At 36.5% G+C, this 27,083-nt stretch overlaps 1 protein-coding gene across 11 annotated transcripts in view; it reads left to right on the top strand.

Annotated features, from left to right (window-relative positions):
- The window catches only part of CEP57L1 (centrosomal protein 57 like 1), a 72,939-nt gene that overhangs the window by 692 nt on the left and 45,164 nt on the right, over window positions 1-27,083 (top strand). Inside the window, exon 2 of one of the 11 annotated variants that reach the window (XM_032338865.1) lies at window positions 26,603-26,691. The exons of the other annotated variants lie outside the window; for them this stretch is intronic. The gene's annotated coding sequence lies outside the window, so the exon portion shown is untranslated. The remainder of the gene's footprint in view (window positions 1-26,602; window positions 26,692-27,083) is intronic. 11 annotated transcript variants of the gene reach the window in all.

Below are 27,083 nucleotides of genomic sequence, written 5' to 3'. Positions count from 1 at the left end.
AGTCAAGGTAGTCAATGGACCGAGAACCAAATTCGATTTTAATTCTTCACATTGCGGAAGAGATTTTTTTCTAAAAATTGAGCCCTGGGGCGCTTGGGTGGCTCAGTGCAAAGAGCATGCAACTTTTGATCCCCCGGGGGGTGAGTTCCAGCCCCATGCTGGATATAGAAATTACTTAAATAAAAACTTTTAAAAAATAAAATAAATTAAAAAATGAAAAAGATGAAAATTTAGCCCTGTGAGGTACTGAGTACACAACAGTGGCAAAGACAGTCCCTATCTAGTTACATAACCTAATGGTTAAATGCACAGTTTTAGTACAATATGATATCTGGCTATCTGGCATGGCTAGGATTTCACCAGGGAAATCTTCATCCTGGGAAAAGAGGGCTAAAGCGACAGCATAGGGTGAAGGCTAAAGGGACAGCATAGGGTGAAGCCTAGAAGTGAGAGAGGTATGAAACTTTCAGGAAACCAAAATAAGCCAAATCACCCATATTTGGGGAGGGATGACTTTTTATCTACTGATGTATTCTGTAGCTGTGAGGAGACAAGTACTGTGAATTTTCCAGATAGTTTCTGAAAGTGACATGTCCTTGAACAGATAAGTTTTGATGAATTGGTGTAATTCGGAAGGCCTTGGGTATGGTCTACATTCTATGCTACTGGTTTAAATTCTGCTACTGATTTAAATCAGATTTTTTTTTTAAATGAGAAGTTCTTATGAATATGATTTCAAAAAATAAAAACGACATTCTTTTTTTCGTCTTTTTTTGGGCTCGTCCTCCTTTGGCCAATGCACAAAGAGTAGGGTAGTTTCTCAAATCTCGGTCCCCTTATCACATAGTTGAATATGATCCCTTCCAAATCCATGGTTTCACTACCACCTATGACTTTTAAATGTATAGCTCTATCCTCCTTTACCTTTCCAGTTTTCATATACCCATTTCCTTGATATTTCTTGTTTGATACCTCAGAAGCCTCTCAAGTTCAACATGCCTAAAACCAAATGGATGGTTATCTTTAATGAGTCTGATTCTTTTTCAGTGTTAACTATTTCAGTTAATGATCCTACCATCTACTTGTGAAAATTTGAAAACTACACATTATTGATTTCTTCCTGTCCTTCATGCCTTTATAGCCAATTATTACCAAGTCCCTTCAATCTCATCTCCCAGATAACCTCCAAATCCACCCTTTTCCCACAGTCTGCACAAGCACAGTCTTTTCCAAACTGCCATAGTGTGTTGCCTAGATCGTTGCAATAGGGATAATTCACTCTGGCCTTTCTCCACACTGGAGTCACAATGATCTTTTTGAAATGCAAATTTGACTAGACTTTTCACTTAAAATCATTCATTGCTATCTCACTATTCTTAGGCAAAACTTCTTTGTAAAGCATAATATCATTCTGTCCCTTTCCACCTCTCCAGCCTCACCTAATATTATACCTACTACTCTACATCTATCTCTGCTTCAGCCATACAGATCTTTCTTCGGTCACTGGTTCTCATATTCCCTTCATCCATTTATACACTCAACAAACATCTTTTAAGTATCTGCTATGTAATGGGAAAATCACACATCATTGAGCACAATATACATTGACACTTGAACATCATGGGTTTGAACAGCAGAGGTCCACTTACATGTTCTTTTTTTTTTTTTTTATAAATACAGTACAGTAGTGTAAATCTGTTTTTCTTATGGCATTCGTAATAGCATTTTCTGTAGCTTACCTTATTTTAAGTATACAGTATATAGTACAAATACAGAATATGTGTTAATCAATCATGTATATTACCCATAAGGCTTCTGGTCAACAGTAGGCTTTTAGTAGTTAAGTTTAGCGGAGGCATCAAAAGTTACTTGGATTAAAAGTTGTGGGATTTTTTACTTCCTGGTGGGGAGTTGGCATTCCTAACCCCCACAGTGTTCAAAGGTCAACTGTTCAAAAGTCTCTACTCTCATAAGAGCTTGCATCTATTAAGGGGAGATCAACAATAAGTATGTAATATATGTGGTAAATGAAGGCAAATGTGGAGAGAAAAAAAGAGCCAACCAGGAAGGGGACTAGGAAGTGCCAGATTGGGGGGGCAAGGTTCACTCTTAAATAAGGTGGTCAGAGAAGGGGACATTTGAAGGGATCTGAAGTAGGAGGAGGAATAAACTGTGCAGATACTTGGAGGAGGAACATTCTTGTGAAGAGAATAGCTCGTACGAAGGCCGGTGGGCAGGAGCAAAGAAATAGCAATGTGGCTCAAGCACAATGAGTGCAAGGGAGGAGAATAACATGAGGACAGAGGAAGGTCGTCACATAGGTGATTGAAAGGACTTTGACCTTTTTATTGAAGGAGGAAGCCATTGGAGGGCTTCCAGCAGATCAGTTGCATTATGCACTTTTTAAAAATGATTACTTCTTGGAAATTGTGTTGAGCATAGACCAGGGGGAAGCAAGTGTAGAAGCAGAGACACTAGTAAGGAAGCTAAAGTAATACTCCAGGTTAGAGATGATAGTGGTAGCTTGGACCAGGCAGCTAACTGGAGGCAGCGGGAAGAGGCCCACAGTCTGGATCTGTTAGGATAGTTTAGACAACAAATATTACTGATAGATTGGATATGAGGTATGAGAGTATAGGAGCCAAAGATGACTCCAAAGTTTTTAGACTGAACAACAGGAAGTAAGGAATTTAATGTTGTGGGAAAGTCTCCAGATTTGTGTATGGAGGTAAGGAGGTGGAAATCAAGAGTTTGTTTGGCCATGTAAAGTTTGAGATGTCTCTAAGATATTCAAGTAGAAGTGTGGAATTGGCAAGTTGGGTAAGTGAGTATAGAGATGAGCTGAAAGACCTGGCTGTAGATAGAATAATTGCATTTCATAGTAGTGCTTTAATAGCAGTTAAAGCCTGAGAGTAGTTGGTATCATAAAAAGAGGCACTCCTTAGAGTTTGGTTGATCTGGGGTCATCTGCAAAGGGGACTATGCAGGAGCAGCCGGTGAACTTAGAGGAAAACCCACAGAGTGTGGTATCCTAAAAACCAAGTGAAAGTGGTTAAAGAGGAAGGAGTTCTCAGTACATGAAGTGCCGCTCTGGACCAAGTGAGGTAAGCATTGATAACTGACTGCTGTATTTAGTAATATGGAGGTCATTGAGGATCTTGAGAGCAGTTTTGGTTAAAGGTATAAAAGTCAGATGGTCATTTTATTTAAGAGAGAATGGGAGAAGAACTGAAGTCAGTGAGTACAGATGTAGTACCTTTGTACTGTTTTCTTTGTCCAGACTTTTTTAGCCTGTCTTTGACTCTCCTTCCTATAGATCTTAGCTCAAATACCACTTTCTTAGTTTCCCTGATCTGATTAAATGTCCCTATAAAAATATACTCTTATTTTACCATGTCTCTACTTGCTAATGAGCTACAAATGTAGTTTTATAATAGTCTGTGATAATTTTATGAAAGTGTGCCTGCTTCTTTTTAAAAATTTATTTATTACTTGAGAGAGAGTGTGCGGGGAGGGGTGGGGCAAAGGTGGGTAGAGGAGAGAGAGAGAGAAAGAATCCCAAGCGGACTCCACACCCAGTGTGGAGCCCAGCATGGGGCTTGATCTCATGACCTTGATGAGATCATGACCTGCACCAAAATCAGGAATCGGATGCTTGACAGACTGAGCCACCCACGTGCCCCAGTGTGTGTTTGCTTCTAAAGCTTAAGCACAGAAGAGCAGCAGCTGTGCTGATTTTTGCTCATCCTCTGCAGCTCTGAGTACAGTGCTTCGCATCTAGTATGAACTTAGTACATATTTGATGGGTAAATGGAAGAAAAATACAATGTCACAGAACTTTCAAAGGTATTGTATATTTACATGTAGTTAAAAAAAAACAAGACAATTGGTAGCAGGTACTTTATTATAGTGAAAACACTTTAGAAAATTTGCCTCTTTTTTAAAAAAGATTTTGTTTCTATATTTGAGAGAGAGAGTGCATGTGTGCACAGGTCCTGGGGGAGGGGCAGACTCCCCGTCGAGGAGCAGGGAGCCTGAGACACAGAGGCTTAACGGACTGAGCCACCCAGGTGCCCCAAGGAGTTGTTGCCTTAAATGAAGAGTGCTTTAATCAAGGAAAAAGTTGACTGGCTAGTCCCTAAGAGGCCTTTATTATGAAATTCATTGATGAATTTACCATAAAAAAAAAACAGTACTCCTAAATCTTGTGAGTTTAGAAACAATCTTGCTAAGTTTATGAGAGTTTGTAAGATGTGGAGATTGTGTGTGTGTGACTGTGTGTGTGAGTGACTGACGGATTTATCAGGATGCCAGTTTATTAGTATACTTAGATATATTTGCCAAGTAGATAGCAGATAGATTCTCTGACCAAGGAGTTTTCTCTGTAAGAAAATTACATGAAAAATCATGAGATTGCTTAGAACTTGGAATCAGAACAAAAGAAGTTAGATATGTGTTATGGTCACTTAATAGCATTTAGCTAAGAGAACCTCCATCATAGAGCTTTAATTACCTCCATTTTTTTCTTTTGAGTTGCTTTTCTCTTTTTCCATTCCAGACTCTTCTTTTTAATAGAAACATTGTTAAATATGTTATAACATTTATTTTTTTAAGATTTTATTTTATTTGTCAGAGAGAGCGGAGCAAACACAAGCAGGGGGAGTGGCAGGCAGAGGGAGAAGCAGGCTCCCTGCTGAGCAAGGAGCCCAATGCAGGACTCAGTTCCAGGACCCTGGAATCATGACCTGAGCTGAAGGTAGACGCTCAACGGACTGAGCCACTCAGGCATCCCTGTTAAAACATATGCATTGTAGCCTAGTCTCTGACTCTATAAGCTAACTTTGCATATATCTGCTTTGGTCCATTATATACTGATTTATAGTTGAGCCTTCAGAGAGAAATGTTATTCCCAAGTTTTCCTGGGCCCCACATCTCATATGGAGGTACATTGGTCTTAATTAAGCTCAGCAACAACATCTGAGCTAGAGATACACATTTGGACACTCTAAGTCTTTTGGAATATTTTGTTTTATTTTGCTTTTAAGCTACTATATCTAAGTGCTTACTGTGTTTCAGGCACTCTGTTTACACTTTGCATATAAATTATTTTATGCTTACATAGCTACAAAAATCACAGAATTGACCCAAAACTTACCCACTATGTTAGCATTATACTATAACCACGCAAGTGAATATACTTGGCTATGGAGGGAATTCAGAATAAGAACTCAGCCAGGGTAGTCTGAAACTAACTAGAAAAGAAGAAAATAATCAGGAAGCCAGGAGATGGGTAACTAAGAGATTTGAAAATTTCAGAAGGAATGATTTGTCAGTATGTATAGTACTACCGACAAGTCTAGAAAGATGAAGTCTCTAGGTGGGTTGACAACTAGTAGCCCCGTTACAGTATAATATATCCATCTGGCATATATTACCATATTAATATTGAATTACTATGCTGTGTTGAGATAAAGATAGATTGACTTGGGATGGCCTGTAGGGTAAAACCATGCTGCTCCCTGAGGATAGGAGGGTCTCTCCTAAAGGGCTGGCATTTCTCTTGTTCCAGCTCAGGAAACTGAAACTCAGTTAAAAGAATTTAAGTGGGCATGGTAACTCTGGATCTCTCTGGGCTTTCCTAGATTTAGTCTTTAAGGAGGGGATGTGATAGGCATGGATTCTTAAGTGGTGGGTGCTAAAAATAATGCGAACCAGTTGAAAATAGATAAGTAACTAGGATAGAATGAGGCCTCAAAGCCCCAGAGAGAAAATTTGAAGATTTGCTACCTGGTTTCCTTTTATTATCTGTGCTCTTTTTTATTATTCTCTAGCTTTAGTAAAGTCATATTTAAATTTTATAACTTTTTATTTACTATATCAAAATACAGAAAGGAGTCATATGATCATAGATCTAACTATGAGCACCATAGAAGGAGCAGCACTCTCCCAGTGAAAGCCAGTGGGGAGGGACAGTGCTAATAAGATCTCCAAGGGGAACTCGAATACTGAGAACAGTAAGAACTCAATAAGTTGCCCTTCTGCATGTGGAGATTTTTCTTTCATTGTCAACCTCAGAAGATCTGGGTTTTATTTACCAAAGAAGACAGTACAGTTTTGATATCAGAAATTCATCAGTGACCTTTTTCAATGCACTCACAGGGGGATGGAAGGATGGAAGCCAGACATTTGCATTCATTTATTCAGCATTTATTGAAAACCTACTACAGGCAACTCTGATTGGCAATAAGTATATAGCAGCATACTTAAAAAATTCCTGTTCAGATTTGCCCTTAAGAAGCATAAAGTCTAGGGGCGCCTGGGTGGCTTAGTGGGCTAAGCCTCTGCCTTCAGCTCAGGTCATGATCTTAAGGTCCTGATATCAAGCCCCACATCGGGCTCTCTGCTCAGCGGGGAGCCTGCTTCCCCCTCTATGCCTGCCTCTCTGCCTACTTGTGATCTCTATCTGTCCAATAAATAAATAAAATCTTTAAAAGAAAAAAAAAAAGCATAAAGTTTATGTATAATATAGCCCACTCTTTGAAGAAGCTTGGCTGAGCAGTGAGCCAGAGAGATAGAGTAGTAGCTGAAGGTTTATATGAGAGATATTGAAGAAAGGATGATGTTTAGGAGGTAGAATCAGTAGAATTTAATGACTATTTGGATATGGGAGTTAAAAAAAAAGTCCTGGGTTGACTACTCTCCAGATGGTGAAGACTTAACTCCTTCCATTAATAAGAGTAGGGAATATACTAGAAATGCCAGTCTTGGGATGGGAAGATACTGAGTCCAGGTTTGCACATGTTAATATCTTGTTTGAAGGACTTAAAAGTCATGCGAGTGAACAGTACCTAGTACTGCTTTGGAACAACTTTTGCACATGAAATCTTAACTTGTTGAGAAGTATAGCTATATATTCAAATAGTGAGGAGAACATGGACCTCAGAACCCCATAATCTTGGATTTGAATCCCAAGTCTGCATTTTGCTAGGTGTATGAATTTGGCCAATTATTTAACCTCCCTAATCTTGGATGTCAGACATGAGATAGCCTTAGCTTTCTTAAGTGTACAAGGAGGATAATTACCTACTTCCCAATGACTATTGTGTAGATTTAATGAGGTAATGTATATAAAATGTTTCGATTTGCATCTGGCATATATTGGTACTCAAGATATTGTATCTTTTAAAATAGTCATCTTTGGGGCGTCTGGGTGGCTCAGTGGGTTAAAGCCTCTGCTTTCAGCTCGGGTCATGATCCCAGGCTCCTGGGATCGAGCCCCGCATCGGACTCTGTGCTTGGCAGGGAGCCTGCTTCCCCCTCTCTCTCTCTGCCTGCTTCTCTGCCTACTTGTGATCTCTGTCTGTCAAATAGATAAATAAAATAACTTTAAAAAAATAAAATAATCATCTTTGGGGGCACCTGGCTGGTTCAGTCAGTTGAGCATCCAACTCTTGATTTCAGCTCAAGTCATGATCTCAGGGTCATGAGATCAAGCCCTGCATCCGACTCCACACTGGGAATGGAGCCTGCTTAAGATTCTCTTTCCTGTCCCTCTGCCCCATCTGTCCCCCACCCTCCACCATGCTTGCTCTCTCTCTCAAATAAATAAGCATCTTTATGTAAAGTAATATTTGTCACTCAGTTCAATTGAGATTAATGAAACGTTTATAAAAGTGCTTTGTAGATGAACTGAAGAGCGTTATTTTGTATAATCTTAATATTGCCAGCATTCTCTAAAATTTGTAACGAGATCCTTGAATTATATTTCATTTTTTTCAAATTTAAAATTCATTTTTAATATTTTGTGTTTTAAGCTTTTTAATTGGGAAAGTTATAAAAAGTAAAAATACAGCAATTATTTTTTTCATAAAATAGCAGCATAAAAGATTCTATTTCTTAGCAAGACCTCCATGTCCAGCTTTATTATAAAAATTACTGAAAACACCATGTTTCATCAATATACCTATATGATATGAAACATTTAAAGAATGTATTGTTCAGGGAAATATAATTAATACATAAAATTTTATTTAATATGATGCAGTTTTACACTGTTTAATTTAGAGTCTTAGTTTCATATTGTCTGCTTTTTTTTTTTTTTAAGATTTTATTTATTTATTTATTTATTTGACAGAGAGACACACTGTGAGAGAGGTAACACAAGCAGGGGCAGTGGGAGAGGGAGAAGCAGACTTCCCACAGAGCAGGGAGCCCAATGTGGGGCTCGATCCCAGGACCCTGGGATCATGACCTAAGCCAGCGACTGAGCCACCTCGGTGCCCCATTGTCTGCCTTATTTCTGATACAACAAATAAAGTAAACAGATGTTTTTGAATTTAGAAGAACTGCTTTCTGTTGGTAAATTTTCATAAGTACATGCAGAAGATTGGGAAGCAGAATTTTTCCATAGCTGAGAACAGATTGAGATGTTTTGCTAACTTTGGGGAGAAGCAGCGTAACAATTCCATGAGACCATTGACTTGAAGCTAGACATTTAAATTCTTGCCTCTGCCATTTACCTTATTCATATTGCTAATCTTTCTAAAGCCCCGCCCCGTTTTCTTTATCTATAAAAGACAGAACATGTTGTTACCCATTTCTGATCTTTGAATATACCAAATTTAAGATCCTTGCATATGCCGTTTTCTCTACTCAGAATGCTCTTACCTAAGATTTTCAAATGACTGCCTTCCTCACTGGTTTAGACCTATCTCAAAATCTGTATCTTCAGAGATGTTTTCCCTGACCATTCTAGCTAAAGCAGACCACCTAATACCCTTTTTAATACCCTTTTTAATCTTCATCACAGCAATTCAATTATCCACTTGAACATATTTATCTGTTTTATTTTGTATTCTTCTCTGTGAAGGATCCTGTCTTGTTTCCTACTCTACTTTCAGTGTCTCAAACAGTGATTTACACATGGTAGATGCTCCTTAAATCCTTGACCCACTGGCTGACTCTCTACTTCATAGGCTCGTTAAGAGGACTCCATAAAATAATGTACATAATGCATTTAAGTGTGCAGCACCATTCTTCTGTTTGTATATTTGTTTTCCTATGTCCTATCTAATCCTAAAAACTTTTAAGACATGCTTAATACACATTCACACATATGTAAAATATAAGTTATAATTGCTGTTATCAGTAGTTAATAATATTAAGTGTGTTTACTCTGTGCCTGTATTATGCCAGGTGATTTATATGGATTTTCTTTCCAGTAACTCTATGAAGTAGGTAATATCCCCATTTTCACAGATAAGCAAGCAGAGGCCCCGAGAGTTTAAATAACTTACCTCAAAACACCTAAACCAGTAAATGGCAGAGCTGGAAGTGGAAACCTTGCCTGTCTGCCTCCTGACAAAACTCATGTTCTTCTTTACAGTGCTCTTTGCCTTCCCGCCAAAAGGCGGGTATTCAGAAAAAAAAGCAGTAGCTTTTTTCTGATGACATGTGTGGGGGGGGGCGGTAACAAACAATGGAGCATAAATACCAAGTTAGAGCCCAAGTGTTCATTCTTCTGCCTTCCCCAAAGAGGGGCTTTCTGCCTTCTTCTTCTTCTTTTTTTTTAATTTTATTTTTTTTCAGTGTTCCAAGATTCATTGTTTATGCACCACACCAGTGCTCCACGCAGTACGTGCCCTCCTCAATCCCACCAGGCTCACCCATGCTTTCTGCCTTCTTGAGGTGCCATGCCCACAGCTCTAGTTTCTTGGCCTTTTACTCATACTTGTATTTAAAATGGAAGAATCAAAACTTAAGCTGAATTCTTTATTCTTTGTACCCTTATTGTGTTTAATATCTCACATGGTCAGAAAGCCTCAAAGGTCTTTAATGGTAGCCCAACTCAAGTCTTAACAGGGCTGAATTAAATCAACAAACAGCCCTCTCTTTGACCTTTATTCATAATAACAGACTATAACTGAGGCCCTTAATTTTCTGTGTAACTTTGGGCACGTCTGTTGATCTTTCTGGGCCTCAGAGTCTTCATCTGTGAACTGAGGGCAGTTGAAGTAAATTTTTTTTTTCTTTCCCCAACTAAAGCCCATAATTTGCATTAGGGTTTACTCTCGTGTTTTCCATTCTTTGGGTTTTGACAAATGCATAATGTCGTGTACCCACCATTGTAGGATCATATATATAGAATAGTTTCATACCCCTGAAAATTACCCGTGTTCCATCTATTTATGCCTTCTTCCCTCTCCTTGAACCCCTGGCAACCACTGGTCTTTTTACTGTCTTGTAGTTTGGCCTTTTCCAGAATGTTGTATGTTTGGTATTATACAGAAAGCTGCTATAAAATACATTTATATTCAGGTTTTTTTGTCCATAAAATTCAACTCATTTAAATAAATAACTGGTAGCATGATTGCTGGATTGTGTAATCTTGTGTTTGGCTTTGTAGTAAATTCCCAGCTGTCTTCCAAAGTAGCCATACCATTTTGCATTTCCATCAGCAACGAATTCCTGTTCCTGTTGCTCCACATCCTTACCACCTTTGGTGTTGTCAGTGTTTGGGATTTTAGCCCTTCTTGTGGGTAAATGATGATATCTCATTTTAATTTGCAATTCCCTAAAACAGTATTGATCATTTTTTCATATGCTTATTTTCCACCTGTATTTATCTTCTTTTGGTGAGGCATCTGTTCACATCTTTTGCCCATTTTAAAGAGGCACAAGTTCTTTATCAGGTATGATAAAAACAGATATTTGTTTTGCAGATATTTCCCAGTCTGTGGCTTGTCTTTTCATTCTCTTGATGGTGTCTTTTGCAAAGCACTTTTAAATTTTAATGAAGGCAAACTTCTCAGTTTTTCTTTCATGGATTATGTTTTTTGGTGTTGTATGTGAAAAGTCACCCAGATTTTCTTCTGTGTTATCTTCTGGATGTTTTACTGTTTTGTGTTTTACACATAGGTTTATGCTCCATTTTGAGTTAATTTTGTGTGAAAGATGTAATAATGTCTGTGCCTAGATTTACTTATATTTTCATTAATAAAGTTTCTACGGGCTCTGAAATTATTAATTATTTTTATCAATAATGTTAAAAGGTTAAAAAAAACTTTTAAAAAGAGTATACTGGATACTTCAACCATTTAAGCATTGTTTTCAAAAATATCCCTTGGGAGTGAGGCTTTAAGTCAACCCAAAGATGGGACAAGGAGAGCTTTATCAGGACATATCAGGAGACTGTACTAACAGTTCCATTTCAGTGCTGCTTTACTGTTATCTGTTGCTAACATGTGCATTTGGATGAGTGTTACACGTGTAAATTATTTGTTGGGGAGACTTCTTACCATTAGGAGTAGATCCCCGTTATTTGTCTACATTGCCATTTCTTTGCTACTTTTCTGCCTAGTGATACAAGTTTGCAAAAGCCCATCGATGGTTTCTCCCCTACTTTCACCTTTCTGTGCCATGCTGAAGCCATCTGAACCTTCAATATTTCCTTATGTGATGACGGACTTCAATTTGTATTTAAAAGAAATTATGTTAATTGTCTACTGTTTAGTATCACAAGCAATTTTTATCTCCAAATGTTTACTTGTTTTTTCTTCTCTTTTTCTTTTTTGAGTAATAGATGACAATGGAATTTTACTATTTTTATATTAGAGCAAGATTATTGCATTGCACATTATGATTTTAGAGGTAGCCTGCCATGAGCAATTGGTGATAAAATTGTTGACCTTCTTAACCTGCATTTATAGTGATCACATCAAACATAAGAAGTACATATTAGTTCTCACTGTTTTATCATCCATGTTTCTTGAGATGCATATTTAATCAGAAGCCCAGCATGAGGGGCGCCTCAGAGGGATGGCTCAGAGGGTTGAGGGTCTGACTTCCACTCAGGTCATGATATTGGGGTCCTAGGATCGAACCCCACATGAACTTCCCACTCTGTGGAGAGTCTGCTTGTCCCTTTCTCTCTGTGCCTCTCCCCTGCTCATGCTCTCTCTTTCAAATAAATAAATATTTTTTTTTGAAAAGCATGATATTATGAGTTTATGGAAAGTGTGTACTATTACCTAGGAGATTAATAAAATTTCTTAAATTTTTTGTTCATTACTTCCTCCTGGTTTAGATTTGTAAAAGACGATAAAAGTAATTAAATTAGATACTACTTTATGATTGCTGTTGTGCAGTACTATTACAAAATCACTTCCACTTCATGGAACAAAAGAAAAGAAAAGGAAATAAAGTGAAAGGGATGGAAAAGGAGAGTCTCAGCAGTGAAAGGTCTGATTTTCTTTTTCAGAAATTAATTTTGTAGTTGAAAGAGATGTACATATTCCTTATGAATCTTTAGATAATAAAGGAAGCTCTGTGGTTACTTTCTCAGGTGATTTATTTGAAGACTTTTTTCTTTTTTATTGAGATATAGTTGACATATAACATTGTATTAGTTTCAGGTGTACAACATAATGATTTGATTTTTGTATATATTGTGAAATGATTACCACAATTAAGTCTAGTTAACATCTGTCACCATACATAGTTACCCATTTTTTTCTTGAAAAAAGACTTGTAATATTCAAGTTTTGCCTCCAGCTGCTTACCTAGTTTTTCTTATTTTGATTTGTTAGAAAGTAGCACAGCAACCAAGTGTTATGTGTATACCTTAGATGTATATATGTATGTGTGTATGTTGCCCAGGTGAATCCCAGAAGCTTTTCTATTTGAATCTTTAGATTTTATTTTTAAGATGACCCTAGCAAAATTGATTTGAATTCTTTCCAGCAAGATCAGTTTGAATTCTTTTCTTCTCAGCCTTTAAAAAGCTTATTTTCTCATATATACTAGTCTTAGAATATAGTGATTTTCTTTCATGTGTGTTATTTTCTTTCTGCAGTAAATGAATGAAATAAATGAATCAAATTCACTCTTTAGGGGCGCCTCAGTGGCTCAGTGGGTTAAATTCTCTGCCTTCAGTTCAGGTCATGATCTCAGGGTCCTGGGATCGAGTCCCGCATGGGGCTCTCTGCTCAGCGGGGAGCCTGCTTCTCTTCCTCTCTCTGCCTGCCTCTCTGCCTACTTGTGATCTCTCTCTGTCAAATAAATAAATAAAATCTTAAAAAAAAAAAAATTCACTCTTTAATTTTTTCCAGTTCTTCTGCCTTTGGTGTCTCCCAGGTTACTCTGATATGCTTGGAATGTCTAAATTTCCAATATTTCTGGCTATTTTAATACATTTATAAAAAATAAAGTTGTTTAATATGTATTTATTTTGCCCTTTCTGAAAGATTTGTGAGCTAGCTCTAACATGTATGTACAATTTATGACATAAATTTTGGAGACCGATCTCATTGCTGGCTTCATTCTTGTTTTTCTACTCTTTTTCTATTGTTTTCTACTGTTTTTCATACCCACATATTTTATGTGAGTATATACATATCTAGGTAAGATTTTAAAATTTTGTGTCATTTAAAAATACTAAATATTTCAAACAAAAGGAAAAAAAGAGTAATTTAGTAAACACTGTTTTGTAACTTTTGTTCAAATATTAACATTTTCCTTCATTTTTTTTGATGGAATAAAAAATTACATGTATATAGAAGTGTCCTTAGTATTATAATATATTGTTTTCATGTTTTAAAAAGATTTTATATAAAAGACAACTTATAATACTGTCATTCTATAACTTGCTTTTTTCACTGAACAATATATTTTTAAAGTTTATTTATGTTACTAAATGTGAATCTAATTTTTTATTTAGTTGCCATATGATGTTTCATTATATGAATGTGATACAGTTTATCTCCATTCCCTTGTTGATACATAGTTAAGTTGGCTTTTTTTTTCCCCTTTTTTTCTACTGCAAGCAAGGCTACAATTAACATCACTGTATACATCTACATTTTTTTCTAGGCTTCATTCATAAATACTGAGAAGTAGGGTTGCTAAGTAATAGGGTATATACAGCATCACAATTTTTAAATTGTCTTCCAAAATTTTCTGCCAGTTAAACTCCCACCAGTCGTTCATGGAAATTTCCATCTCCCCACATCCTTGCCAAATATTGACTTTTTTCTAAGTTTTTTTTGTCTGATGGGTGTGAAATAATTTTTCATTGTTTTAATTTCCATTTTCCAGATTGCATGGCATTTCCTGAAGTTGAGTATCATCTTGGCTTTTGGATATCCATATTTCCTCATCTGTTAACTACTCTTCATATCTTTTGTACCTTTATTGAGCTTTTTCTCAAAAATTTGTAGGAGTTTTGGTAATTCAGTACTAATCTTTTATATGTTACATGTGTTGCTTTTTAAAACTTTGTCAGTGGTATCTTCGGTTGCATGGAGTTTTAATTTTAGTTTAGTTGTTATCACTTTCCCTGTTTGTAAGTTGTCTTGTTTATTATGAAGTTTTTCATACCCAAAGTCTGAAACATATTCTATATTTTCTTCAAAAACAGTTAAAGATTGTTGTTTACATTTAGGCATTGAGTCTAGCTGGAATTTATTTTTGTGTTTGGCATGGAATAAAGATAGACGTTTACTTTTTACAGTATGGATAGTGTGTTATCCTGGCACAAATTGTGAATAGTAATCCTTTTCCTAAGAAAATGCCCTCATATTCATATACCAAATTCCCATAAATACCAGAGTCTATTTCTGGACTCTGTTTTGTTCCATTGGTCTCTTTTTCTCACCTTGTGCCAATAATTACTAACACTCTATAATGAATCTTTTTTTTTTTTTAAAGATTTTATTTATTTGACAGAGAAAGAGCGAGAGAGGGAACACAGGCAGGAGGAGTGGGAGAGGGAGAATCAGGCCTCCCACTGATCAGGGAGCCAGCCAAAGGCAGATGCTTAACAACTGAGCCACTCAGGCACCCCTATAATAAATCTTAATAGTTAGAAGAACAGTCCCTTCTTTTAATAAATCTTGTTCACAAAGATTTTACAAATTTTATTTGGCTTTACCCCATGATTCTTGTGATTTTTTTACTACTGTCTGAAAAAAAAATATGTATTTTATATATATATGTATATATATATTACAGTTTCCACATAGATTATCCAGATGATGATGATGATGATGATGATGATCAAAGTAAACTGCACACCCAGTGTGGGGCTTGAACTCATTACCCTGAGTTGGAGAGTCATATGCTCTACCACTGAGCCAGGCAACCACGCATATGCAAATTATCTTGACTTTTCTATGTAAATAATTGTATTGCCTACAAATAACAATTTTTTTTCTTTCCTTTTGAATTCTTATCCATCTTAGTTTCTTTTCCTGTTTTATTTATCCTTTGGTGTACTCTCCAGCTCGATGTTGAATACTACCACTAATAGTGGGAATCCTTGTCAAACTGTTGTTTTTAGTATCTGAGGTACACATTTGGTCTTGAAAAGTAATACTTTTAGTTTGTTTTAACTAGTTGTAATTTTAAAAGGCTTTATTAATTTATTTCTTAAATTTATGAAAGTTTATTAAAGTTGCAATTTTCAAAATGTTTTTCCTAAGCCATTTGAATTTAACTTAAAAATTTTACGAGATCATATTTTAGATCTAGTAGTCTTTGCCTGGAATTAGGACTTTGGCTTTTTCTTTGATTAATGCTAGTTAACTGGTAAACCTAGTAGATTAAGTCTTCCTTAAACATGAATAGCACCTATAAATTTAGGTACGCTAGGTATTTCAAACTGCATTTTTCTATTTAGCCTATCATATTTTCTCAAATACTTTAAACAACTATCAAGGCAGATCTTCATTTCCAATAAGTAACATCTTTCTAAGTAATTAAGCAGCTTTTGTCAATTTAATACATTAGACTTATACATTTAATAAGTCTGATTTTAGAAGTCATTTTAAACATTTTTAAAAACCTAGCACCCTTTCACCAATATGGCTTAACTGTTCTGTTTTTGGCACTTAACCATTTCTCTTTCTTGCATTTGAGCTTGGCTGTTTACTTGCAAATGTTAAATATTATCCGGTATTTCTATATTTAGATTGGAGGTGAACTTTTCTCCTTCATATTAATTCAACATTTTGTCCGAATTTTTCGTATTTTATTTTACCTACCTTTTTTTTTTTAAGATTTTATTTATTTATTTGACAGAGACAGGGAGAGTGGGAACACAAGCAAGGGGAGTAGGAGAGGGAAAGCAGGCTTCCCACCTAGCAGGGAGCCTGATGTGGGGCTCCATCCCAGGACCCTGGGATCATGACCTGAGCTGCATTGAGCCACCCAGGTGCCCTTACCCTCCTTTTTTATATGTAACTTTATAAGTCATTTAAAGGTCTTTCTAGAAGGAGGGTGTTGTAAACAAATACTTGTTGAAATAATTAAAACTATGTATTCTTTAAATGTTTAAAATCTTAATGGTTGTCTAGATAAGATTACCAAGGTATTTATAGGGGTATTCACTGCAAAGACAAAATTTTAATTGTTTTAGAGCTCAAAAATATGGCTTCAATAGAAGTTTAAAAAAAAAGTTCAACATGCAAGTAAATTTGCCTCTCTTTTAGTAGAATTTTAAAAATGGATGAAAACTTCAAGATAACTTAAATCAACCCTTTTATTTTGTAAATAAAGTTGGGAGGGGGTTTAGGTACTAATTAGGATAAGGTCACAGAACTAGTTTGAACTAGTATTATCACCACTGCACTGGTGAATCCAAATATAATGCCCACCAATAAGTAGTAGTAGAGGGAGGAATCTCTGGCCCCAGGGTGTATAAAGGCTAAGAATTTAATGTTACTCATTTTTCTCATTTTGTTTGAACCTAATTATATTTCCTTATATTCCTCTATTCAAAAGGGGACGATGATGGCTGTGAGATCTTATTGTGATATATTCTTTTTTTTAGACTCTATTCATTTAGAATATATGAGACAAATTCTACTTCTTGCTCCAAAGTACTTTCACACCAATTGTTTGAATTCTGTTGCTCGGTTGTACTCTTTTTTATAAACCCTCCTTGTTTCATGAGTTGTGTTAATGAGATAATGTAGTATTGTCCCAATAATTTGACTATCTTATGATCTGTCAGGTACTTTTGAAAGTATACGACAGTTTTTTGGTGCCATTTAATTAGATATACCAGAGTGGTTATTTACTAAATCAAGTGAGCTTAAATATAAGATCATTACAATTTTTAACTTTTTTAAGAAGGAGGTTTCTTTTTCTTCCTTTACCCTCCTATTATGGAAATAGGAATTTCTATATATGCAACAGGATGTTTTGGACAATTTGCTATTTGTTTTTTCTGTTAACACTTGTTATTTCATGTTACCAGTTACGTATCATAATATTTTGATAGTTGTCTTCTGTGTAGAGCTACTTTGAAGATTCTGTATATAGATATTACCTAAAGTCTGTTCTGTGGAATGCTCGTTTCTCAAGAGGATACCCCAAAAAGGTTTCTGTTGCAAATAAGTTTGGGAAATGCATGCTTTATCCCTCTTTTGGAAATTCACAATGATAGTAGAATGTTAAAGATAATAAAGTGGAATATTAAAAATTAAAATCTGTATTAATATTAAAGAATTTAAAAAAAAAACTTGCAGGTGAAGAAGTTGGTTAATTTTGTCTTACCCATTTCAACAAGTTTATTTGCTGGAAATTTATTTAATTTAGGGAGTAACTTCGATTAATATCCTATGAAGCTAGTGTTTTGGTAAATACTGTTTAATAGTATGAATCCTTAGTGAATGGTAGATCATCAATACTTAAATATTAAGGTAAGTATTTCTTTTTGTTTCTTTAAGCCTAGTTGTCTTTATAATTTGTTTTTTCCCTTTACAGCATTGATCATTCCATTTCCCCCAGTCATTCTTTTCCCCAGACCAGATGTTTTTATTCATTTAGCTCATCTTTATTGTGCCCCTAGAGAGCACATACTAGAAGTACAAAGATGAATAAAATAAAGTTCTGGCTCTCGAAGACCTAATTTGCTGATATATTTTTTTTTCCTAAATCATTGATTTCGTAGAGCAGGGGAAACATCTGTAAGGCACACCCCCTTACATCTTTATGTAATTTAGAGATCCATGATCAGCACTTTGCATTTACTTACTCAATTGCATGAAAAGAATGTTCCTTTTTTTTGTTTTTAGAGATTTTATTTATTTATTTATTTAACACAGAAAGAGATCACAGGTAAGCAGAGATGCAGGCAGGGGGTGGGGAGGAAGCAGGCTTCTTGCTGAGCAGAAAGCCCAGTGCAGCTGAAGGCAGAGGCTTAACCCACTGAGCCACCCAGGCACCCCAAAAAGAATGTTCTTAATGTATATATTTTGTAAAGACTTTATTCATTGAATCCAAGATGCCAACGATTATAAGGCACAGCATTACCTTATGTCCCACAGTGAAAAAAAAACATATTGCCAAATATAATTTAAAGGTGAATCCTTGGGGAGCCTCGGTGGCTCAGGCAGTTAAGTGTTTGCCTTCCACTTAGGTCATGATCTCAGGGTCCTGTAATCGAGCCCCACATTGGGCTCTCTGCTCAGCAGGGAGACTGCTTCTCCCTCTCCCCCTCCTTCTGTGCTCTCTCTCTCAAATAAATAAATTAAATCTTTAAAAAAAAAATAAAGGTGAATCCTGATTTCATAGAAGTAAAATATATGCATTCATTTATAAATAAATGTTTGCTAACTGTTAGTCTTGTATTTACTTATTTCTACTGCATTTATTGATTTGAGGACATCAAATGCTTATTAAATGACTACCCTATAAGTCCAGTGGATAACAGAATAATGAATAAGATACGGTCCCTTGCTGTTGAGGGATTATAGAGGAAGACAGATATGTGCAGACATTGCTAAAATAAAATTATGTTTGTTAAGGCAACTAAAATCAAATCACAGAAACTATAATACATTAAAGATAATTTTAAATTAAAGATAATAGATGGCTTTGGAAGAGTTATGAATTACCAACTTCAAAAAATATTGCTAATTTTTTATTCTTTCATTGTCAGAAGCAGTTGAGGGATTAGTGGATAGGAGCGAGAAATGGAAAGAAATACTTATTTGGGGGTATGTATGTGTATTTTTTTTTAAAGAAGAGAATAGAGTTTATTTTAAAGATGTTTTATGTTTTTCTCAGTTGTTATCTCCACAGGAGTTCTATTTCAAGGGAAAACAATTCTGATAGTTGTAATGTTTGTTTGCTTTAGAAATTTTACAAATTGAATTATACTCAGCCAAACATGTTTCTCTATGTGTGGATTTATTTATACAAGGGAAAACTGTTAACCTTAAGTTGGCATCTGTCTGTTGTCAGCAGCTGTGTTGGTTGGTCTACTCACTGTCTGTGTATGCACTTAAGGGAATGCAAGCTTGCTTTAATTTTGGCTTAAATAGCATTAGGAAAATTAATCTGTTAGTTTGTTTTTTCCTGAAGCTAATATAGGGGAAAATTGGATTAACTACAATTTATGGAAAGCAGTGCAAAAACAAAAAGGGCACCATATTCAGAGTCTAGAAACCCGAATTTGAATTCTGGTTTTGCCACTTATTACACATATGACGGTAAGCAAGTTGCTTCATCTTTTTGCCTTGGTTTCCTCGTGTGTTCAAAAATAACTATAATGATATTATGCCACTTTATAAGGCTAAGTTAAAATTTGATGTATAAAGGCTTTGTAAATTTTAATACTTTTCAAGTATTGATAATTTTAGATTTTGCCTTTTAGTACAGTTGCGAAGAATATACTATGTAAGACTATATACATTTTACTTTTTTTTTATTTTTTAAGATTTTATTTATTTGACAGACAGAGATTACAAGTAGGCAGAGAGGCAGGCAGAGAGAGAGGAGGAAGCAGGCTCCCTGCTGAGCAAAGAGCCTGATATGGGGCTCGATCCCAGGACCCTGGAATCATGACCTGAGCCGAAGGCAGAGGCTTTAACCCATTGAGCCACCCAGGCGCCCCAAGACTATATACATTTTAAAGAATTGAGTTTAGCAGCTTTGACTTATCTGTATTTGTATAAACTTTAGTCAAAAAAGGATGTCATTTTCTCCCTTTTAAGCATTTCAGAGACTTTTTTTTAAGAGAGAAAGGGAGGCGGGGGCAGAGGGAGAAGGAAAGAGAATCATAAGCAGGCTCCATGCTGGTTGTGGAGCACAGTTCTGGCCTGATATGGGGCTTGATTTGGAGACCCTGGGGTCATGACCTAGCTAAAATCCAGAATCAGATATTTAACAGACTGAGCCACGCAGGTGCCCCTCTCCTCTGCCTCCTGATAGGCTGTAATTTGCAGCTGATAGGAAGCTTTTAACTAAAGGATGAAAGTTGGTCATATTAAAGGAGACTAGGTTTCTTAGCCAGGATTGGTCTGGACTAGACTGGCAAACTTGGTCAACTGTCTTGATGAAATCAGCATCATGAAGTCAACCCTCTACTTTTTGCAAGGCACCAAATCTGTACTAGTTCAAAGCAAGTTCAAAACCCTGAGTTGTTTAGGCATTTCATTTATTTCACCTGAGACTATAACCTCTTCCTGTCCACCTCCATCTCTTAGCAAAAAATCTGACACATGTTAGACACTCAGCAAATATCATGGGAATTGAAATGGAATGAAAACTGAAAATTGTGCCAATTCCTAACATTAGCTTTCCTGAAAAGTCATCTCAATATTTTATGAAGCAAATTATGTAGACACAGTCACAGGCAGCCTCTGTTTGGATGCAAGAGAAATTCTTAGGAGCAAGAAAGATCCCATGCTTAGTCATCATAAGGTCTCTTCTATGCCTCCTGTATTTTGGCTGTTGGGGTACATTGGAAGGTCCTCAGCACTTGCAGCATTTGGCACAGTCAGCTAAAAGTAAAGTATGCACATTGAAAACTGCTGAAGAACTAGAATATTTAAGAGGAAGCTGATACAAATTTTCAAAGGTGCATTTTAAGTAAAATGTATTTTGATTATCTTAATTAAGCTACCCCAGCTAGGCAGGAAAATTAGATTTTGCCCTTTTGCCCTCCATGCAGTTCAATAACATATGCTGTTTCTCATGTTAAGACCGTAGCAGCTGTGCCAACAAGTCTGGTTTAGGGGGAAAATAAATAAATAAATAAAGACTTAGTGGTATCTCTTTACAGATCAGCTTGTCAACAACTCTGTTCATCAGTAGATTACATCAGCCCTTTTGTGAACAGTTGTTCACTTCAGATATATGAATCAGAAGTTGGTGTGCTTAAGATACTGCAGCTTGCTAGTAGGTGTAAGAATTGGAATTATGAATATGGAGTTCTGAATACCAAGGAGAGCAATGCTATGACAAACCTAGGTATTTGTGTTGCTTGTTGACAGAATAACTCATACACTACTGTTAGTCATTGGAACTCTCTTTTGTCTGAATGGCATAGACATCTTCCTTTTACTTTCTATTGAGGTGACTTGTTAGTAGGATTTATCTTGGAGCTCTACATGGCTTTTTTTTTTTTTTTCCTACATGGCTTTTAACTCATTTCAGTTTAACAAGCATTTATTAACTATTGAATTGAGTGCTGAGATTATAAATATGAATGAAGCTGGATTCCGGTTTTTAAGGCTTGCTATTTAAGGGAAGGACATGAACAGAATATTTCTTTTTTTTTTTTTTTTTTAAGATTTTATTTATTTATCTGCCACAGAGAGAGTGGGTGAGAGAGAGAGCACAAGCAAGGGGAACAGCAGGCAGAGTGAGAAGCAGGCCTCATGCTGAGCAGAGAGCCCAATGTGGCACTCAATCCTAGGACCCTGGGATCATGACCTGAGCCAAAGGCAGATGCTTAACAGACTGAGCCACCCAGGTGTCCCAGAATATTTCAATATAATGTATTAAGCATATAAGTATGCAAGAGGAGAGTTAGCTAGCCCAGCCACGGGGAACCAGGAAAGGGCTCAGAGATTAGTATTTGTAAGGACAAATTGTAAGGAAACTGAAACTCCAAGAAAATATCAGAGAGTTTACTATCATTGCTACTTCCACCACTGTATATTTATAAAATAGTTAATATTTTTCAAAACTAAGAGAAAGGAAATGATATAATTAAGATTACATGCTGTTTAAGTATTAGGGGAGGAAAAAAACCCTAGGTCTTCTGATTTTATCCAGAGCCCTTTCCATTACATCATATTCCTTAGTGAAACCATGCAGATGCAGAGAAATGAGGGGGAAATGCCTAAGAAAAGAGTTAGTCTCTGGTCACTAAACCCCAGAGACTGTCAACGGCTTTAAGGGATGTAATGGTAAAGAATGAACTGTCGTGCTGTAATGAAATGGATTACCATGCTTCTAGAATCTGATAAATCTGATGAATCTTTCTTTCTGATCTCAAGACACTGTTGATGGTTGTTATCTTCAGAGAGGGGAAAGCTGTGGACATGGTTGGGAATCAGTGGTCTAGGAGTAGAAAATATTTTACTTTTTATTTTGTGCATTTTAGTGCTGCTTAAGTTTTATTACCTGATACATTACTGTTTAGTAAAAACATGTTGATAGGGATTTCTGTATAGTGGGATTATAGGCCACTTAAAATTTTTAAATTAAAATACTACATAGTACATGCTAACAAATTTCATCTGAAAAGTTACTGCTGAGTAGGTTGACAGGGACAGAGTGGATTTTCCATAGATCCACCTAGAAACTATTTTTATAACATCCTTAGAATAGCAGTGGCACTATAAAACCAGTATTCCCTTATTTCTATGGAAAAGTGAATATTAAATTATAGATAAGGATGTGAGATACTTCATTTTCCACAGTCTTAGAAAAATCCCTCTATCATAGATACAAGTACACATTTGCTCCTGGGGTAAACAGTTTTCCTGAGTGAAAGAGATTCTCTGGCAGGGTGTGACAAGAGTGGAAATCAGATTTGAATTGTTGTATTAGTTACTTTAGACAGGACTGTGCTGTGAGACGGACTTTGAGGACATTTACCCACCAAAAGCAGGGAAAAGCTAGCAGTGGTTGGTTGAATAACTGGTTTCTTTGTAAAAAAAAAAAAATTTTTTTTAATGAGGGAACTCCTCACAATGATCAGTTGGTGCTTATTATCATTCTAAAGTCATTTTAGTCTTTTTTTTTTTTAAAGATTTTATTTATTCATTTGACAGAGAGAGATCACAAGCAGGCAGAGAGGCAGGCAGAGAGAGAGGGGGAAGCCAGCTTCCCGCCGAGCAGAGAACCTGATGTGGGGCTCAATCCCAGGACTCTGAGACCAGGACCCAAGCCAAAGGCAGAGGCCCAACCCACTGAGCTACCCAGGTGCCCCGCCATTTTAGTCTTCTAATAATGATGTGCTTGTTATACAGTGAAATTGCAGTTTTATAAGATGCCAGAACAGCTATGGCATATAATTTGTGCAGTGTTTATCCTGTCCTTGGAAAAGATGGAAAATGCATGCCTGAACTAGGAATACACAACTTTTCTGGAAAATTATAAAAATGCTAAAGGAATTTTTTTTTATGGTGGCATTGTTGAAAAGGGATTAATTTTTCTTAAAAAGGGCCAGAATGCTCTGGCTATAATACAAGTATTTGGTTAGTGTGTTTGTGGCCTGTGAGTAAAAGATGAAATACCGAGTATTGGATTGGGACTATAAATCATCATCCTTGGCAAGAGCAAAGTTTGCTCTTTCTCCTGTTGTGTCTGGACAGTTACCAGGGCCTGTGGGGAGCTTGGCAATCTAGTTCTCAGAGTCCCAGAGAATATTAAAGCATTTACATAAAGTTGGGATGGCAGTGGTCTGATCTCAGTTGTTGGTTGTTTAGTTCATTTTGTAATTTTTTATGGGTGAGATTTTCATATTTGGGGGAATTATAAAACATTGTTAAATGTGGGAAGGGAAAGGATTTTTATAATTGTTAATAACCTTTTATAGTTCTTACCACTAAATATAATCAATACCCATATGAAATTATGTATGGAGTACATTTGAGAACTAGAAATTAGCCTTTCCGTCCCAGTTGCTGGGCATTCAGAATAGCTTGCTGGACTTTCCATTTATTGTGTTTCAGTGATTCTAAGACTTTTTTTCAGATTTAAGAAAAGTTCTAAAATAATGATATGTCTTATAATCATTATTGGCCTGAATTAAAGTAGGATTACTTCAGAGAGGTTTTGCATTTTCCTCCTTCAGTCATTTGCATGACTACCAACCTGGGACCATTTTAAATTAAATTCTCTGTTTAAGAGTTTGTTATTAATCTCACAGGTAGTATGAACTCAGAGTATAAAGCAGTGTAAGAACTGTCTTTGAGTTAATATTCCCTCTACTTTGTGCCTAGTACTTGAAAGGTAGAGATTTTCAAGTTTCCTTGCTGTTTCTTTCTGCATGGTGGGTTTATTTTCCATTTCATTTGTAGCCTTTCTTTTGTTTCAGCTTTATTTGAGAAGTCTCCGGGTTTTTTTCTTGTGGTACACGAAAAAACAATGCATCTTATAGTAGATGGTGGCTTAGATTTGAGAAAAGACCCATCAAGACATTTGGTTAGGCCTTTACTTAAGCATCGTTCTTTGGCACTTGTTTATTTTTATGGTAGACACACTTCTAAGACACAATGTCATTGTTATACACATTTTTTTGTTCATTCCTCATTGGTGATCTTCAAACTTGAATGTGCATGAGAATCAACTGGGGAGTGAAAACTATTTCCAGGCCCAAAGTTCTGTTTCTGTGGACCTAGGTGATACCCTCTCATCTGCACTTTTGACAAATACCCTCAAGGTATCCACACCTGGAGAAAAACTAATTGCATTCTCTATCTCTAAGTGAATACTCATGGTTTCAACTGCCATCTGTATTTATTGATGACTTCTAAATTTTTATGTTGAGTCTAAACCATTTTTCTTGGATGCTAAATCCATCTCTACAACTGATGTGGCTCTATTAAAGGCAGAATACTCTCTGACCCAGGCTGCCTTGGTTCAAGTCCCAGCTCAGCTACGTAATAGTTGTGTGACCTTGGGCAAAGTTAGCTTCTCAGGTGCCTCATGTAAAATGAAATTTGAATACCTCAGAGGATCGCCTTGATAATTCAGTGGATTCACTCATACAAAGTTCTTTGACCAGAGTCTGGCACATGAGAAGTTCAGTGTAAGTGTTGGCTGTTTTTATGTTGTTATTGTTCCAAAAGCACCTCAAACATGTCTAAAATGAACCTTTTATACACCTCCAACACCCTCCATCTGTTTTCTCCTTTGACTACAGTTTTATTTAATTTCTCCCTATCACTGATTTTCCTCATTTGGGTCATACATTTTATGAATTCAACATCATATTTATCTTTAATTTGTCCTCTCCTTTATTTCTTTGTTTTTTCCTTTCCTTTTCTTTCTTTCTTTCTTTTTTTAGAGAGAGCATGGATACTTGAACAGTGGGGGTGGGGAGAGGCAGAGGGAGGGGGAGGAAGTCTCAAGCAGGCTCTACACCCAGCACAGAACCGAAGGTGAGGGGGTGGGGGGGTGGGCCTCAATCTCACAACCCTGAGATCATGACCTGAGCTGAGTCGGACACTTAACTGACCAAGCCCAGGTGCCCCTTGTCCCCTCCTTTCTATTCCCACTTCTGTTGCTTTGGTTTAGGTCTCTATCCCCTCTCACAGAGTTTTGGAATAGCCTCCTAAATAGACTTCTAGCCTCTGGTTGTTTTTCTTCATTCAGAGCTCACAGAAATCTTTATCAAAGGCAATCAGATCCTGCCATTCGGTCTGCTGGTTTGATAAACATGGTAAAATCCAAACACATGCCTGGCATACAAATCTCCTTTGAGCTAGTTTTTGCCTCCCTGTTCTGCAACACTCATTTATCATCTTCCCGCTTTATATATTACTTGTAGTAGATTCTCTTTTGCTTTCATAACTTTGCATAAACAAGTAGTATAGCATGGGAGTCAATAGTGTGCGCTCTAGAGCCAGACTGCTTAAGTCCAAATCCTGACTTTGCAGCTTAACTAGTTGTGTGAACTTGGGCAAAACACTTTTTCTGTGCCAGTTTCCTAATCTTTAAAATGGGAATAGTCGTGCCTCATAGATATGTTATGAGGATTTTACTAAGTTAATTTACATAAGCATTCAATAAATATAAAGTATTGTTTTTATTATTACCATGCTGTTTCCTTTGACTGTACACTTGATCTTCTCCACTACCCATTCTCTCACTGTCTTTTGCCTATCAGGTCCTATTCATTCATCTGTCATAAAGAGCTACCTCCTCAGTGCACTTGGGCGGCTCAGTCGGTTAAGGGACCAGCTCTTGATTTTGGCTCTGGTCATGATCACGGGGTCCTGGGATCAAACCCCTAGTTGGGCTCTGTGCTCAGTCTGTTTGAGGATTCTAACGCTCTCTCCCTCAGCCCTCCCCCCTACCACCACTTGCATACTCTCTCTCTCTCAAGTGAATAAATAAATCTTAAAAAAAACAAACAAAAACAAACAAACAAAAAAAAAAACTACCTCCTCCAGAAAGCCATTCTGAAATACCCACATTCTCTTATGATGATCCTCTGGGTTCCCATAGCACCCTTTTGTGGTATAATTAAACTCTGAATGCTTTAAGGACTACCAGTATTGTTCATATGTATTTTTCATCTCTGAATGGCCAGAGAATGAGACTTAATTGTTTTGTTCTTTCTTATTTGCTATAGATTAAGAAACCCAAAAGAGGAGGGATACTCTATTAGAGACAAGTAAACAGATACTCATAAGCAGACTGGAAAGCAGGAAATAGCAAGAGGTGAAAAGACAGAAAACAAAATCTAAGTCTGGAGCTTTCCAGTGAAGGGACAGACAGTCCAAGAAGTATCAGTGTGGTTCTCCAAGTATCATAGTATATAATTAAAAAGCTATAATATCCTAAGTCATCCCAAAGATCAAATTGTATAGAGTATACTTGGCCTAAAAGGAAGGAAAGTAGCTTAAACATTTTAGAAATATTTCTTTTAAAACCAGTTGAAATTAATTTTGGCAATTATGTAGATGAGCTTTCATTATTTATAATTGTCCAACAGCTCACCCCCCTTGGGCAGCCTGAGTAATCATTGCACTCCTGTAATTAATTCTGGCCATTGAATGTGCCCAATTTGTGTATGTGGATATTGGCCGGGGTCAGGGAGAGGGTAGGAAGCA

Source organism: Mustela erminea, chromosome 4 (assembly GCF_009829155.1).
Source record: "Mustela erminea isolate mMusErm1 chromosome 4, mMusErm1.Pri, whole genome shotgun sequence".
Classification (NCBI taxonomy): Eukaryota; Metazoa; Chordata; class Mammalia; order Carnivora; family Mustelidae; genus Mustela; species Mustela erminea.
The sequence above is the reverse complement of the archived record's forward strand: the minus strand, read 5'-3'. Positions and strand labels throughout refer to the sequence as shown.